Source organism: Phoxinus phoxinus, assembly GCF_949152265.1.
Source record: "Phoxinus phoxinus genome assembly, chromosome: 9".
NCBI classification, from domain to species: domain Eukaryota; kingdom Metazoa; phylum Chordata; class Actinopteri; order Cypriniformes; family Leuciscidae; genus Phoxinus; species Phoxinus phoxinus.
In genome coordinates, this window is record NC_136884.1 from 9,900,582 (window position 1) to 9,918,596 (window position 18,015).

At 37.7% G+C, this 18,015-nt stretch overlaps 1 long non-coding RNA gene across 2 annotated transcripts in view; it reads left to right on the plus strand.

The window, feature by feature from the left end:
• LOC307003949 overlaps nt 1–18,015 on the plus strand; it is a 68,789-nt gene that overhangs the window by 3,201 nt on the left and 47,573 nt on the right. For both annotated transcript variants that reach the window (XR_013798892.1, XR_013798893.1), the window contains exon 2: nt 7,055–7,146. This is a non-coding gene — a long non-coding RNA (uncharacterized lncRNA). The remainder of the gene's footprint in view (nt 1–7,054; nt 7,147–18,015) is intronic.

Genomic DNA, 18,015 nt, shown 5'->3' on the forward strand with positions numbered 1-18,015 from the left:
ATGTCTACAGTAAACTAAAAGGGTCATTCTCTGTCTCTCTTCGGTGTGAATGCTTAATTTAACGCTCAGGAGGGGACTGTACCACTCTGACATCAGTGCCCCACTGTGACATTTCTTGCTCTGCAAGTAATGACAGGGCATGAAGGAAGAGCGAGGGGGCTAAAAGTGAGAGGGAAAGAAAGAACGACAGACATAATGGTCTGTACAAATAGTCCACATCAATCCCCCTGGCCCCCGCACTAAATCTTTGTTCTCCTGATAGGGACAGGAGAGTGGGGTCCCAATTTCTGAGACCACATAAAAAAATCCAGATTTGTATTTATTTCTTATTTTTTATGGAATATTGCAGTATTTATTATAAATAAGTTATCCATGCACATCATCATTATTATTTTTTATACATGTGCCCTTGTAATCAATTAATCTTTCATTGAAATAACTTCCCCTCCCTCTTGCAGCGACATCTCTTCTCTGATGATGTGTTTACTGGCAGGACAACCTGTCACTCACATGACATCACAGCAATTGGAAACAATAACGATCCAATCAATCCCTGATGGACAAAATCAAGTCCCATTCATTTGTTCTTGTTCGACAAGCCGTTTCAGTCGGATACGTCACAGGGAAGACTATCACAACCTCATTGTGATTTGGCTATTCAACACACACACAGGGCATTTACCTCTGCAATTCTGCTTACTGTGAAGCACAAAATGATGGATCCTAGGGCAGCTCTCTCACAGGTTGAATTCACCGGAGACCTTATTACTTTAAGTCTCTTTGCATGCAGTTCGGCTGACATGGCACTGAATAGAGTGTGGATGCCACAGTGTTCAGCTGCCCAATTATGTCTATAGCTCGGATTTGAAACGGAATATGATAATGCCTTGGAAAGTTGCTAACTCCCTTGTTTTGAACTTATTAGCTGTGGTGTGAAGTGCTGTTCTGTAATTTATCGCCTCTTGGAGTAATAAATGGGGAAAGTAAGCTCTGTTTCTCTTATTGATTCACAGTGAGTGTTGACTTGCAGGTCCAGAAGAGAGCTCTTGCGCTCAGCACTTGTTTGTCAGCCGTTTCTTGCTTCCGAGAGCGTTGACCAAATCTGTTCTGCATGCACAATTATATTTACAGCATATTTTACAGCATATACAGCATTATTTAAGCTTTTAACACAAAGTGCAATCTTGGATACAAAGCATGGGAGCACAAACGCCCTTATTAGTGTACAAAAGATGAGCACGGTCATTTCTCACTGCGCCACCAGCATTTGCTTTTGCAGTCACTGTTGTTGTGTGGGAGAGGTGTTCGGTGTTGTTTTTGGATGGAGGATGTGCGGGCGTAACATTGCAGGAGGGAATGTAAGGTGGAATGTGGTCTGAAGGCCACGCTCTTGAGGGTGGGCATGTCTTGTCCTTTCTATAATTGACTCTGGAGCTACGTGTTTAGGTTTACAAAAATTGGCCATTGATCCATGTAGGGCTGCAGGCTGCAGTTTCACTTTGCAGTTATTGCTTGATTTGCACCTCTGCGTAAGTTCGCAGGTGAGAGGAAGTGATGACATTGGTGATAAAGAGTGTACTTTTTGTAATCAGACACTTGAGATATTGCTGATTTTGGGGGAAGAAATGGATTGGACAGGGAAAATAAAGGGAACTGCCAATCAAACTTGTGCGCAAACATGCAGAAATACAAAGCTCTGTCATGATGGCGCAAGCTGATAGGTCCTTAATCAGTTTGATAGCGATCACATCGTTATCTACATAGCGCAGCTGATTGGTCGCTGTGGCGTCAGTGGCTAATGAGCTTGCTGCTCAACATTTCGGAAAACTTGGCAATGGCATTGTTTGCTTATAGCAGTCTGCAGTGAGCTTGCAGAAACCCTCCACCTTCCCCAGCTCCACCTATATTGATCTGCTACAGGGGCATTGATCTGTACTTGCTCTGCAGCAGCAATAATCCACAGCTATCTATTCCACCAAGACCAAATATACATTAACATTGCCACATCCATTACTGAACATTATATGGTACATTCTGTGCTAATGTCACCCAGTGTCTAGAGCTCATTTGGGGCAGTAGAGATTTGCAGGTAAAATGGTGTAATGAAATGGCATAGATTTCCAATACCACAGACTAAAGAACAGGATACCTCAGTTCAGACCTTTACTTTTATCAATATTTTGATATTTCTATGCTCTGCTTGCCTGAAAACATGGTCTGTATTCCAATACCCATATTAATTTGAAATGAGCTCATATGCATGTTTCTTAATACCAAAACAAATCTGCAACGTGAAATTTGACCATTTCATTAAGAAGCAATATTTGGACTTTTTTTCTTCAATTTTATAAGAAATAAATCGCATATTTATGTAAAATTAATGAAAGTATCAATCTCAATCTGAATCAGCATCAAATATAAAGTTAATGCAAAAAGTAAGTAAATAATGCAAGAAATATCATAAAATGACCACTCTGCTAAATACATTTACATAATTATCTGGTTTATATATTTTATGTTATCGCCATTTCAAGTTTTGGGGCTTTTGGGAGTTGTTCTCTACTCATTCAATACTTGCACAGCTAGTTTAAGTTTCTGACCCTGTCTGTTACCCACTAACCACTGTTGTACACCGTGTTTAAGATCTAAGTATAAATATCTAGATGAAACGTCAAATGTATAAAATTCATAGAATTTCCCTGTGGTTTTAGAATCTGATCTCAAGAGTTTTGTGTATTTAATTTAAGCAGGAGATGCGTTCTGCATTCTGACTAGATTTTGAGCAGGTTAACAACCCTTAACACATTTATACCTATAGGCATATATTAGAAACGTTGATTGGTCTAATTTCATACCGAAAAGGAAGACTTCTCCAACTAACACAGTCAAAGTTTACGCAACCGTCCCCAGAGTTGTCTAAAGTCAGTGTGCTCTTTGTCCTTGAATCACATGTCACATTTACCATATAAATGTTTACTGTATTGTACGACTTAAGACTACCACCAACGCTGAAATGTAAGGAATGGTGGCTATACAACATGTCTAAATGTTTTAATCTAAATTGCAAAAAGGTTTGGGGTAGAGGATTGAAAAGCTAAGTCTAAAAACAATTGAAGACAAAGGCAGGTCACCACCATGTTAGAAAAACAAACATAGCCTACATCTGTGTATGTGTGTGAAGTGCTTCTTCACACTCCAATTCACACTGCCTTGTGTGGCTGTGTTGATATGTGGGTTCAGCAGGTGTGTGAATCACAGCCCCATATTAAATCTAAATTTACCTTTCATTTCCAAGATGATGAATGGAAGATTGAGTGTTTATTTATTTATGCAGCTTTATACAGCGATTCAGACTGCCTCACCATACAGCTTGTTAATGCATTTATATTCATAGGAACATAACTTTCACCTTAGAACATGTATATATCACTTTCAACCGAGTTTTTATTCATCTGCTCACAGTATTACAAATCAGTAAATCTGCTTATAAGGGCCGATATTTCAAAAGGCTTTTATTAAAACAACCCGGCTGTGCAGTTATAGTAAAATATTAAGATCCTGGCCACATCGATCCTGTCTTCGTATTCGGGTTTGTTCTACAGAATCCAACTCGGCAAATCATTAAATTTTTAGTGTCTACTTATATCCAGTTGAATAATTTATCAGGCGGTGGGCCGAGTGATTCAGAAAACACTTGATTGTCTGCATGCTGGGGGTCTGGGGAGGTATTGAACCAGGAAAGATGATTTGAGAAATGCATCGGATGAAAAGTCAGCGGTACAGAGATGATTAAGTAGAAAGATGGCGATGTTAATGACTGGAGAACTTTGAAACTGTCCATTGTGACAAACTGGGGTTTGTGGAAAACTGGAGGTATATACAGTTCAAAAGTTTGGGGTTCGGTCATATTTTTTATGTTTTTGAAAGAAGTTTCTCATGCTCATCAATGCTGAATTTATTTGATCAAAAATACACTAAAAACAGACATAATGTGAAATTACCACTTTCTATTTTAATATATTTTAAAATGTAATTTATTCCTGTGATGGCAAAGCTGAATTTTCAGCATCATTATTCCAGTCTTCAGCATCACATGATCCTTCAGAAATCATTAATGATTTGGTGCTCAAGAAACATTTCTTCTTATTATTAATGTTGATAACAGTGATGCTGCTTAATATTTTTGTGGAAACTATACTCTTTTTACCAGGGTTCTTTGATAAATAAAAGGTCAAAAGAACAGCATTTGAAAAAGAAAACTTTTGTAACATTTTTAATGTCTTTACTGTCAATTTTAATCAATTGAATGCTTCCTTGCTGAATACATTTTTAGTAAAATAGTTCTTAGTAACCAAAAACGTGGACAAAATATGCTTAAATAAAAACCACATAGAAATATGAATATTGTTTTATTTATTCCTAAATGTTCTTTGCTTGCAATGTAATTAGGAATTCTTTATTTACTTGTTAAAGAATCATATTTATAGCTGGATGCTCTTGATAGGTGTATTTTCCTCTCGACTATAACTTTCTCCTATGTTGACATGCATTAACCAGTGATCTGGCCAATTATTAATTGATAATTGTTTTGAACCCAATATAAAAAAAAAAATTCTGGTTTGAATGCAGCGGGTCAATGTTAAAGGTCTGTAGGTCGAGTCTTCCTCTCTTAATCCCTTTAGGTCCAATTAGCTTGGCTGTCCATTGTGAAAAGCGTTTTTACTGACAACACAATTTCAATAGTTTTGACAACAAAATATTTTGAAAGAGGTGTGACGCCATCAGTGGTAATCAGCAACATTGGTTTGCTGTAGTGAGAACGAGAGAAATTTAGCCTCACCTTCTCCTTCCTGGTGCCTCCTCCCTCCCTCTCTCCTTCCTGTCCGCTCGTTTGATTGTTTTTACATTACAGCATTATGTAAATATGTGCATTGTGATTCTTTGGGGAGCATCTGAGCATTAGCTAGGGCAATCTGGGCCTTTGCTAGAAATGCTAGATAACATATGTCCACTTGTCACGCAAAGACAAACACACAAACAAATGGACATTAATAGACTCAAGACCAGGCCTCATCTGCAATCGCGCACCATTTGCTTGCACCCCCAGGTGTCATTTACGAATGGGGAACTTACGGCTGTGAATAGACATTATTAATGGAGCCCAGAGTGGAGATACAAGGAGCTGCTTAGCCCTGAACCCTTAGCGAATATGAATAACAATGGGTGAGGGATCATTACCTCGGCCTACAGGGAACATTTAATCAGGTTTTGCGTAATGAAGGCAGTTGCCGTAAATCGGGCACATGCATAATGTTCTGCTGACGTGTGCTCAGCATTGTATTAGCATCGCTGCCACTGCCCTGTTAGCAGAAGTGTAATTTAGTCAACGGAAATCTGAAGTCCAACAAAACACCAGTGTTAAAAAAAAATTATAATTCAGTCATCATTTACAAATAGCTTAGGTTAGGTGAAATTAAATTCTTTTAAAATCTACAGGCTTGAAATGACATTGATTTATACAAATGTAAATATGCTAATATCAGTCACGATACCACAGATTCCTTTTTTCCCCCTAATATCTAGCATTTTGTTCGTCCAAACCACCCTTGACAAGTACTATGGACTAAAGCAATGAAGTCGCTTTCAAAATGAATGTATTTTAGCCACACTTCTTGATGGCCTGAAAAAAGAGAATAAATGATGAGCATTAGTGCAACCGAAGGCACACCGAACCATGATTTGCTATACTATTGCTTGTCAGAGACAGGCAGTTACTGTGATTAAGGGGGAGGGATATCGCTATAGACATTCTTGTTCAGTGTTTTTCAAATACTAGGGGGGGTCTTCCAAGGGGGCCTCAAAATGAAAAAATCAAAACGTACGTATTTCTTATATAATATTATAATATGATCAAATAATAATGAAATAAAAATAATGAAATAATGAAACATTATTTTTTTTTCCTTAATAATTATTGTTTTTAATTGAAGAACATGTAGTTCTTCTGAAATCACTCAATAAAGTGTGGTTAATTAAATATATAAATACTCAGTTTCTGTTAATAAAATATTTTTTACTTTTTTATTGGATAAATCTTTGCATGTAGTCTAGAATATTTTTTTCAATCTGTTGTTCTGGCAAAAATAGTGTACATTTAAATATATATACAGTGCTATGCATAAGTTTAGACACCCATGCTAAAGTTGCCTAAAAAGAGGAATAAAAAATCACCAATTTTCTTTGTGAATGAATAATGTATCGTAAATAAATAAATATTCTTCCTTTAAAAATACAGGGTCCATAAGTCAGGACACCCCCGTGTTAAATTCCCATAGAGGCAGGCAGAATATTTTTATTTTTAAAGGCCAGTTATTTCATGGATCCAGGATACTATGCATCCTGATAAAGTTCCCTTGGCCTTTGGAATTAAAATAGCCCCACATCATCACATATCCTTCACCATACCTAGAGATTGGCATGGGGTACTTTCCATAAGATCATCCCTCAATGCAAATCAAACCAGCTATTAGGCTAACTGAAATAAAACCATGCCAATCTCTAGGTATGGTGAAGGATATGTGATGATGTGGGGCTATTTTAATTCCAAAGGCCAAGGGAACTTTATCAGGATGCATAGTATCCTGGATCCATGAAATAACTGGCCTTTAAAAATAAAAATATTCTGCCTGCCTCTATGGGAATTTAACATAGGGGTGTCCTGACTTATGCACCCTGTATTTTAAGGAAGAACATTTATTTATTTACGATACATTATTCATTCACAAAGAAAATTGGTGTCCTTAAAGGCAGGAGTTTTCCTATTTTTTTAAAAAATTAAGGCATTAAGATCAATTTCCAATTTTGTATTCCTTTTTTTAGGCAACTTTAGCATGGGTGTCTAAACTTATGCATAACACTGTATATCTGCTAAAAAATGAATGTGTCAAATTTTAGAAGTCCATGAGCATATAATCAGCCAACAATGCATAATCTAAAACTCCCATTTAAAAAAACAAACAAAACATTACACTTCTCAAAATCTCTTTTGTTTCAGGTCTCAGTGCTTCACATCGTAAGCAAGAAGAAAAGTAGTTTCTGCAGGACGCATTCAAGATAAAGACGGTTGATACCTAATCCTGAAGACAAGTAAGTTAAAATGTGTTTAGTCAAGTTTAGAAAATACTGTTTTGCAAGGAAGATGCTGGACAATCCTTTTTTAATTCTCTGGATTCAGAGCGGCAGACGAGTCAAAGCTGATGCTTTTACCCTGCTGTTCTGATTAATGAAGTGCAGCGGTGAACTGCGTGTCACTCTCATGTCTGTTTGATGTCCTCGCGCTTTTCCTTTGTACTGAGGGCACAACAGCAGGGGCCTCGATCACAGCCAAACCCTGTTTAATCTAAATTAAAACTCACTAATCTTGTTATTATGCTGACCCCTTTGCGAGGCACACTTCCACAAGGCCCCCTCATCCCCCTACCCATCACCCAAACATTTTCATCCAACCGAGACAAAAGGATATGTCTCTTTGGGGGAATTAGATGACAGTATGGCGGTCTGAAGTGGGAACATTGATTTCAACAGGCTTGTTTTGATCACGAAGGCTTTTGAGTGATTAGGAGTTTTGCTCTTCGTCCCTTTTGATTGTTTGTAGTACATCTACGGTTCTCTGCTCAAAATCGAGGGTAAGCTTCCCCATCACTGCCTATTTGAGATCGGCCATTGGGTTTCTGTCACATTGCTCAAGGTTAGAATTTGAGGATGGAATAGGCTGTGTATGCGTCAATGGAGCTGTGCGGAATCACATATGACCTCCTCCTAATCCTGCGATGTGTCCTGCATAAGACTTTTCAGAGGACAGGCCAGACCCCGTACTGGAGATGGAGAAAGTTCCATTTCCATATGCATGAGATGAGCCGTTGTTATTTTAATGAAGGGCATCCTCCCTCGAGCAAATAAAAAAAAGACTCAACTGATGCTAGACATGCCTCTGTGATCAGCTTTAATGGTCTATCTTTGTAAAGAGATGTGGCAGAAAGAAACACATTAGGGTGATGCCTGCGTGTGTCTCAGGATGTCTCATTTGTCTCTTTGCAGTGATGATCCCAGACAAACGAAAAGTGAAAAACAAAATAAAATCTCGCACATTTATAATGTTTCTGCAAATGTCCTTTTTAATGCATTTTTGTTTTATTTCTCCTGCTGTCTTTTGAGGAAAGAGCCTGGAGCATTTGTCACGAACATCCTCTGCAAAGAAAGTTTAGTTTTTTGTCTGACGTGCACAGGCATAATATATATTTATAGGGGGAATAGGGGGATGATTAGGAGGCCATGATGATGGACCGAGGCCAATGGACAGATTTGGCCATGGGTTAAACCCCTACTTTTTTTCGATAGACATCCTGGGATTTTTAATGACCTCAGAGAGTCAGAACCTCGGTTTAATGTCTCATCCAATGGACTTTTTCTGACAGTATAGTGTCCCCATCATTATACTGGGGCGTTATGACCCACACAGACCACAGGGTGAGCGCCCCCTGCTGGCCTCACTTGACATCTCTCTAAAGTCTTGTTTCCCATTAAGGATTCACGAATTCTGGGTTTAATAGAAAAAATTTGTTTAGTTAAAACATGAGGTGTATGTGACGTTCTCTATGACATGCTTTGGTGTCAGTTCAAAATGTCTAACGTTATGGCACTGGCAACGTTAAAGCCCTATGTTTGTAGTCATGAAGAAATGTCTACTTAGTCACTTTCCACATACATACTAATTGATTCTACAAATTCCTGCTGGTTCCCTAAGCTCTTGGGAGAGTTTCTCCTCAGTAATAATTTTTCTCCGAGTCAAGAGGGAAAAGACGAGATGTCATCTCCTTTGTATTTGTATTATAATAACCTACCTAATGATTATGCGGCAGCGAAAGTGATATGAATCATAAGTAATGAAAGAACAGGGACCTTGTAGAGATGAGAAATGCATGGAATTAAGTTATTATTCAAACAAGACTGAAGTAGAAGAGGAGGCATCCAAAAGAAGCCTAATAAGACAGAGAGGAAAATGATGGACAAAACAGGAAGTCTTGTCCTCTTAGACGTCCGCCATTTATATTGGTTTTGAATTAACCGTATGGTGGTTTACATTTATGATGCTTATGTTGATTACTTGTTACATCCACAAAGTAAATTAGTCAAATTAAAACGTCTGTCTGAATGTTGTTTGTTTCTGAAGTAAATTTAAGTGCATTTTGTCCCCAAAAGTTCTTATTGAGTTTTGGTCGCTGGTGATGCCCTCAACCGGTTCAAAGAATGAAAGATGGAAACTATTGATTATTTAATTTGGCTCTCAAAATTACATCCTCTATCTATAAGTCTGGAAAGATTTCAGATAAAGGTCACTATTTTATAAATAGAATGAGATAAAATAGACTTTCAAGGTTAGGTTTTTCTCTCTCTCTCTCGGTGTGTGTTTATATGAAGCAGTGAAAGAATGACTGCCACCTTTGACATGGCTCCTCATCCAGCCTCAGATCACTCACTGTCAAGATTTTCAAATTCAATTTATCTATAGATATTTCAGAAACTCATTTGGAGGTGATTTTCTCTCTCTCCACACCCGCTGGCTCTGGCTCCAGTCATACACACCTCTCCCGTAGGCGTCCGTAAGCCAGATCCTGAGCTGTACTATTTGATTTAATTTGAAGGGCCATCTGTAATCCCCCGCGGTACTCACTGAATCCCTGGGCCCGTCTGCTCTGCTGTGCTGCGAGTGTTTGCCCGCTATTGTACTCGCTGCAGTCCTTTGTCATTTAGATCTCACACTGTTGAAAAAAAAAAGTTTAGAGCTGCTGTTTACCTGCAGAACTCATTCAAAATATGAGTCATATCAAATGGTATCATAAGTATCTCTCTGTCACATCATGAATGCCTTATATTACACATAAAGTGTATGATGCAGCGATTTAATTAAGAAAAGTCATTCAATCATGTTTGGATATTTGAGTTAATATCCAGTGGTTTAGTCCAGTGATTCTCCTCTGATTTGCTTGTAACAAATATCTAATATTGAAATTTATTTAAATGATCATGAACTGCATAGACCCAACAATGGGCGTAATTATTAGTGTAAGTTTTAAAAAGGGAAGAGAAAATGCTTCCCATAGTTTTCCCCCCTCACATTTTCCCCTTTCATTTTATTTACATAAATTAACAATAGGGTTTGAAAGATTGGGGTCAGTAAGACTTATTTTTTTAAGAACTTATGCTTTCTTTCAGCAAAGATGCAGTAAATTGGTCAAAAGTCACAGTAAAGACATATAATGTCTCAAAAGGTTTCTATTTTAAAAGAAATAAGTTATTTTGAACTTTATATTGTTTTATTAAACCACTGGCTCTATTAGGACCTTCTAGTGGCTGAGACAGGTAGTGCTTTCATTCGTCTCTTGTGGTTTTCAATCTGAGGGTGCAGTGCAGGGTCGAGGGGGGCAGTCGGTGCTCTCTCAGGGTGAACAGCCGCATCTGTGAGCACCGGGCAGAGATAAGCACCTGGAGAGATTTTATATTTTCTTTAAAGTGTCCAATCAAAAGGAGAGAGCAATTCGGCAGCACAGATTCGCCCCTAAATTCCTTCTCCTCTCTCGTCCTCTGCATGTCATCCTCTTTGCTCTGAAATAAATAATTAGCCTTTATGTTTGGCGCACAAGAGTAAAACTTCCATATCCAATCAAATGAATGCCATGTGACTAATGATGTCTTAAAAACACTGATGGCAAATAAATGAAGTAATAGTGAAGAGTGAGAAAGTAGCAGCTAATGGATTAAAACAAAAGAAGTTAATTGAACAGTTAATAAACCGAAAATGACGAGACCTTCTCTCTAAGTCTCTCTCTCTGTCGGTGTGGATAGTAAGGGTAATAACCCTTTTCTTTGCAGAGGCAGTGAGTCAGCAGTAATTACAAGTCCTGGCTTTGACTCCCCTGACCCTTAAGTTCTCCTCTCACGTCTATAAATAACAACATTGATGGGTCAGCAGCATCACCCATGAGCACCATCACAGCATAGCAAATGAGATCCCATGAGCTATGTGTGAGAGAGAATGAGTGTACGTTTAATGATACAGAGTCTGTGTGTGTGTGTGCATACGCAGCATGTGTTATTAATATGTGTTTAAATTTGTAATTCATAGAGTGTAAATGGGCTATCGGTCAGGCCATAAGTGTCGGCGTCAGAGTTGTAACGGAGAACTGCTGTCTGCATCGTAACTCCCTCCACGATCGATCCACACGCTGAGAGGCTGATAAAAGGATCGAGTCGGGCTGGGCAGAACCTCAAGATCTGCTGCAAAAGCAGTTGAAGTGTCAAGTGGGCTGGCGAGAGGGGGGTTGATAACTTATGTGCGCCCTCGCTGTTTCTCGCCTACTTGTTAGTTGTGTTCTCGGTTTTCTGTCGGATGAGTGATTAGAGCCAGGGTTCTCAACCTTGGTCTGTAACCTTTTTTAATGATCCAAAATGTTTGCAATCCCGCACCCCCACAGCATTAAGCTGGTTTTATTCTCACAGACAGCAAATTACGTTGTGTCAAGTTCTTAGCAATAACAACACAACTTACAATTTAATCAATATTATTTTTATTTATTTATTTATTTATTTAATATTATTTAAATATATATGAATCATTTTAATTTTTTATACATTTTATACACAATATAATAAGAATCGAATGTGTGTGTGTAGAGTATAGAGTGTATATGTATGTGTGTGTGTGTACATATGTCATATGGTGGAAGATGGATGGATGAATGGATGGATGGATGGATAGATAGATAGATAGATAGATAGATAGATAGATAGATAGATAGATAGATAGATAGATAGATAGATAGATATACTGTAGGTGTAGTGAGAGTGCTAGATTCAATTGTAATAATTTTTAATCAATAAAGTCATTTGTAATCATGATGTACAGTAATTCTATGGTGATGCATTACAGGCACGTTTATATTTAAAGACTCACTGCCTCCCTCAGACTTATTATGAATTCATGCATGGTGTGACGGTGAATTTCAGATCACTCCCACTGTCTCACATGTCTCATTGTGTTTCAGGTAATGATTGTTTTATTGACAAGGCCCTTGTGTTTACGGAGTGAAGCTGTTGGCTTTGTTTGTCGCGCTGAAGTCTCAAGGACAGGGATGGATTTTAGTCCAAGTCATTAATATGTATTGGAAATTATTTTCTTCTTTGTTGCGAATTCTAACGGCTTTGAAGGCCACTGAAGTGTTGAGGAAGGTTAGAGCGCTTAGTCATGTTCTTTCTCTGGCACAAAGGTGCTCGGTATTAGACTTTCTGCCCTGATTCACAGGGCCTGGATCATCTCATTCTGTCTGTGTGTGTGTTTTTTTGTTTTTTTTTCCCTCTCTGCTTTTTGGCTGCCGGGTTGTAGAGACCCTTATTCCACTGCCCTGACAAGGAGTGGGGAAGAAAAATAATATCCAATTCGAACAACAAACAGTTTGTGCCCGAAAGATATTTTGGAGGAATATTAACTTTGTAATTAGTTTTAATGTCTGTGTATAACCTGATTTCACTTGGGTTTAATCAAGCTTCATTTTATAAATCTCATTAGTTACATTAGAGTTAAATGCCCGGCTTTATGCCTTTTGTGATGTCTTAAATGTTCTCTTTCTTTCTCTTTCTTTTTTATTCTGTCTGCGTTTATAATCTGTGGAGTGTTGTTGATGAGAAGCTGTGAGTGTTTTTTATTTCCTGATGTGGTGTGATATAGGGATTGCTTGGGGCGTAGCTGATTTTAATAACCCTGCAGATCCTTTCCAAAGCTGTTTATTAAACCGTAATCGCAAACAGAGAAGACAACCTCCTTGCAATCTTTATTACCAGAATGAATGAAAAGTGAAAGCTATATGGACACCAGTCAGGAAATGGCTGATGTTTTATTTCATTTATATTCTTCACATACATAAATGGTCACAAATGTAATCCTACTTTTGTGTAAATGACATATTCATATTGCTAGATATATTAAAAGGTGCATCAGGTGTATATGTAATCAAGACGCCACTCTCAGAGGAATGGGAACTTAAACATAGATTTCCCATGATGCTCTTGCTGATTCGTTGCATTGTGGAGGCATTTTTTAAAGAACACATTGCTTGACATGGCATAAGTAATGTGTATTATGTGATCAGTTTAATGTAATAAAATCCATAAGTCAATGTTATAGTACAAGTAAAATTAGCTTTTAAACTACATGTTTTGCCATCAGAAAATTTGAGCTAATTTTATGAGCACAGTATCAGAAAATGGCTTTATTAATTTTCCCCAAAAGTAGGCCTACCAAAAATATTCTAAATAAACGCCTACAATTGGTAGGAACGCACTTAATTTCAGTGGATGTTGGTTACTATTAAATGAGAAATGACATTAGATGAGAGAAAGCAAGACATACAATGCATGTACATGAGCCTAAATTTAAATATAAAAGAGGTATATTTTTGGTAAAAAAATGGCAATGATGGTGCAACACTGTTTCAACGCATTTAACACCTACTAAACTAAGTGAGTGGTTAGTAAATAAGAAACGTTTTGCACTGTAAAGTGGTGCAACTGTTGTTAATTCGCCCCATAATATTTTAAAAGTAGAAGAAAGTATCCAAGAAAGTAAGTGAGAAAGCAAATGCACATATAAGAGAGAAAAAGAGCAGTGATCTTCGGCCCGCATCTCTTTAGAAATAAGCAGTAAACATTTAAATGGATATGTCAGTTTGAAGATGGATAGGACTCTGTTAATGCATTTTCTCTCACACGGCGAGGAATTAACTCTTCGTCGACTCTCCCACCCCAGATTGAGGCTGTGTAATGAACCTTAAACCGAAAATGCCGAATGTGTTTATCTTTCTTTTCCGCCTTTCCACCGCCCAAAATAAGAGAAAAAAAAGCTAAGGAAGGCTTGAGAAAAATGCCTTGACACAGCTGTGACTGATTGAAAATGCAGTACTCAAAGCCCATTTGAGCCACACAACAGAAACCCGTCCTTTAAAATCATTTCTGTGAGCTGTGAGAAAAAGTGAAGTGTGGAAATGAGAGCGTGTGTTCTCAAGATGCATGGAGGGAACCTGTGAAGGATATCCAACAATATTCGAGTGTGTGTGTGTGTGTTGGTTTGTGGGATAGATATGCATGTTCCAGTCTCCACAGGGGCTCGGAAAGCAAATCAGTGTGCGTCAGGCCAGACAGATCTTAGTACTGGGGATGTGAGTGGTTTTGAAATGCATGGCTTCTCCACGGCGGGCACTGGTCATGTCTCATTTCTGGATGAAAGCGAAGAGACCCCCACCCACCTGTCCTCGTCCTTTCCCTTTAAAAGCTGGACGCTGAGACTTCCCATCAGAGCGAGGAGGCCCCGTTCCTCTTCATCTGTGTGTGAGGGAGGGAGGGGTGTCTATCTTCTGTGTCCTCCCAAGCTGCCCCCTGCCGAGCCTTTGTCCCGTTCCAGGATCTTCTCTCTAGCACTGTCACTTCAAACGTCCCTCGAGATGCTTTGTAAGACTGTGAACTCTCTGGGAAAGCACATTCTGCTCTGTATGTGTGTAAACAAATGTGAATGTCTTCAAACTTTTACCTCATTCCAAACTAGGATGACCAAAAGTGGAATATTCCTTGTATAAGTCACTAAAATCATTATGCACCTTTACTTTTTGGCTCATCTCATAGCCATGATTTCAAAACAGGTGTTTGAGAGGTACTTGAGTTAATTTTTTCTTTGTTAAACCAGTACAAAATAAGTTATGGTTTTAAAAGTAAAAATAATGAAATAATTAATTTCAAAGAGTAAAAAAATTATATATTATATTTATAATTTTTTTCCTTCTGAGTTTTTTCACTTTTACTTTTAAAATGCCACCCACTTTATATAGTACTATATCCTGTTAAATTTACAGTAAAAAAACTGAATAAAAATGGGTATTACGGGGTGCCATATTGGTGCCTGTATATTTTACAATTTATAGCAGTATTTCATTAGGTTATATAATGTTAATATAAAATCTACTTCAATATACCTACTTGAACTAATAACCACCATAATAATACAGGCGGTACAAAATAAACAATAGTTAACATTAAATATGGACAATATTAATATATAGACGCTGCACAAGGTCATACACACAGACAAAACACCATCAGGGCAACACGCATGACACGGAAATAATGCGATAAACATGAAATATATGACATAAACACAAAACAACCTAATGTACATTACTGAAAATTAAAATGTGAAGAAAGTCAGTTATTATTGTTATTAACCGTTTTTAGCATTTTTTTCAGTATCTTTTAACAGAAAAAATTATAAATATAGATTTGATATATAAATATATTATTGTATATATTGGATTTAGCATTATTTTATTCTGCACTTAGAATAACATGACATACATTCTATATATAGAATAAAAACAGTGCAGTTACAAAATACTGTTTTCATGGTTGATAATTTATGGATTGTAATTTTTGTGAATTGCGGACCCTGCACATTCCCATACTTCTTTTCTGCACTCTAGGCAGTTAAGACTGCCATTATAGACAGCTTTGATTGATATTGTTGCTAATTATTGCTTCTCTTGCAAACCATCCTCCTCAATTTCTCTGCATGGTTCGTCCATCCATTAAAGTTTGTAATGTGCATATTGAATATTTCTTTTTGTGTAACAAGATAACTCTTCATCTGTCATTGACCTATATTGAGCTCTGCTTAATGAATGTCTTTGGCTATAATCACAAATAATGCTTTGACACTCTTTTGCATTAAGCATGAACAACCTTATTGATGCTTTTAGCAGTAGTGCATTTGATCAAACTGATTAAAGGGATAGTAGTTTATTCAGAAATGATAACTACTGGCGCTCATGTCATTCCATTCCTTTATGACAAAAAAATCATATTTGAAGAATTGGACAGGTCACTCTTTCATTCCACATCCCATGCACAATGGATTAATGTGCACCAGTATTTTCAAACTTTTATTAAGAAAGTTAATTGGGTCAATTCTGATTTCATGTTGTTGGCTCATATACGGTAGTAAATAATAGTGATGACATCTTACACAGACCCCTATTAACCCTTTGAGGCTCTGATGGTCTGGCAGGAATTTCTTTATGTGCAATCCATTCCCTTAAATATTAAAGCCTCCAGTGAATAAATGTAAAAAGCTGCCCCCTTCTGTGTTATTTCCCCTGCCAGCTGTCCTGAAGTTAATCTCTGTGGGTAATGATGACCAGAATTTGATTTACCCGAGGAAATTTATTAATTTAATCCTTATCTCTTGCTTGTAATATATCTGTGCTCTGATTGCTTTGGGCAGCATTTGACGAGATTAGATGTTGTTTGCATTGTGTTTCTGAGTATCTGCCCGTAGAACGGGACCGTCATCGGTGTGGGTGGATGGGATGTTGTCCTGTACACTGCGATGACAAAAATATCATCCTGGCCCTTTGAATAGTTATAAGTTTGCACGTCAAAACATAAATAGACAATTCTGCAGTATAACATGCCATTATGATTCTTTGCAGTTAAAAAGTGCAGTGGCATTGATATATATTATAAATATGTAATAGCCTACATATATATGATTATGCAGATTTATTTATTAAACAAGACTTTTATGTTAGATGCGAAAAGCTATTGTCTTCATTAAAACAAATGTTGTAGGATTTACTTTGAAACAAAGAAACGTAACGTAACATTGAATTAAACGTATATAGAAAGACTAAAATATTATTTTCTTGTAAAATGTTCAATATTTGTTTCATTTACAACTCGGAAAATAATGTTTTTTTCCGTGCACATTTACACTTGCGCTTGTCCTTTGACAACTTGAGAAAACATGACATAACATTTTTCTAAGAGACTACAGTGAGCTGCTGATACTCTTTTCAGTGCACTAGATTGATTTCGACAATGGCAAAGTGCACTAATCTGGGGAGCTGCTGATTGAGACGCACCTTGTGTCTTTGCAAGGTTGTTTTGGCAGTAAGTCCTGTAAAACAGATTCCAGACACATGGAAGGCAGTGAGACGGTGCACACATTTGGTTTGGCATGCTGAGACCGCAGATTTACCTTTCATCCTTCGCAGAATAATAACAAGATAACTCTGTTTGTCTGTTTTATTTCAGCTTGAGCAGCCCGGTCTCTAGGTTTACGCTGGGAAGTATGCTATGAGTAAATATCACACGGATAAGTGTGTGCACACACGCAAATGCAATCTTAGTCTTAACCACTCATAAAATGAAACATGAATTTTTAGCTTGGTATTCTGGGATTGGAATTTTAATTGCATTAGCCTTGAATATCAGCTTGGTATTAATTCTGAGTCACTATGTAAGCTGATCTTTTCAATATTAAAGAAGGATTTTGAGAGGTGTTATGCGCTTGATCCCGCACTTCAGATTACATTGAAAAAGTGCGGCCTTAACTAGACTTTCATATTGTCATTCCACCGTGACCTTCACTAACACCCCCCCCCCCCCCCCCTCCACCACTGTTATGTTTCTTTATTCTAATCTGCGGCAAACATCATATTGAGTTTTGGACCATGGAAAAGGACTTCCTGTTTGTAATATTGCAACGATTTCTCTGGTCTGCCGAGTGCGAGACCCAGAGAAAGAGAGCTGATAACTCTCTTCACAGGCCTCACATTTCTCTATCAGAGATCTGTCGACATGCACTGCACTCTCCGACTCGGAATGTCATTTTTATTACCAGCTTGCCACCATATTGGACTTTAAACAGCTCACTCTCACCTTCTCGCTATGGATAGACACTGGCACATATAGCACATGAAGACCCCAGCTAATATCAAAGCTTAGATAAAAGACTGTTTGTGATTAAAGTAGGAAGGGGTATGGACGGAACGTGATGGATTTGATACAAATAGGCTCCTCTGGCTGTAATGCATATCGCAGCCTGGTGTGTTTTCAGCTCGGAAAATTGCTTTTCCC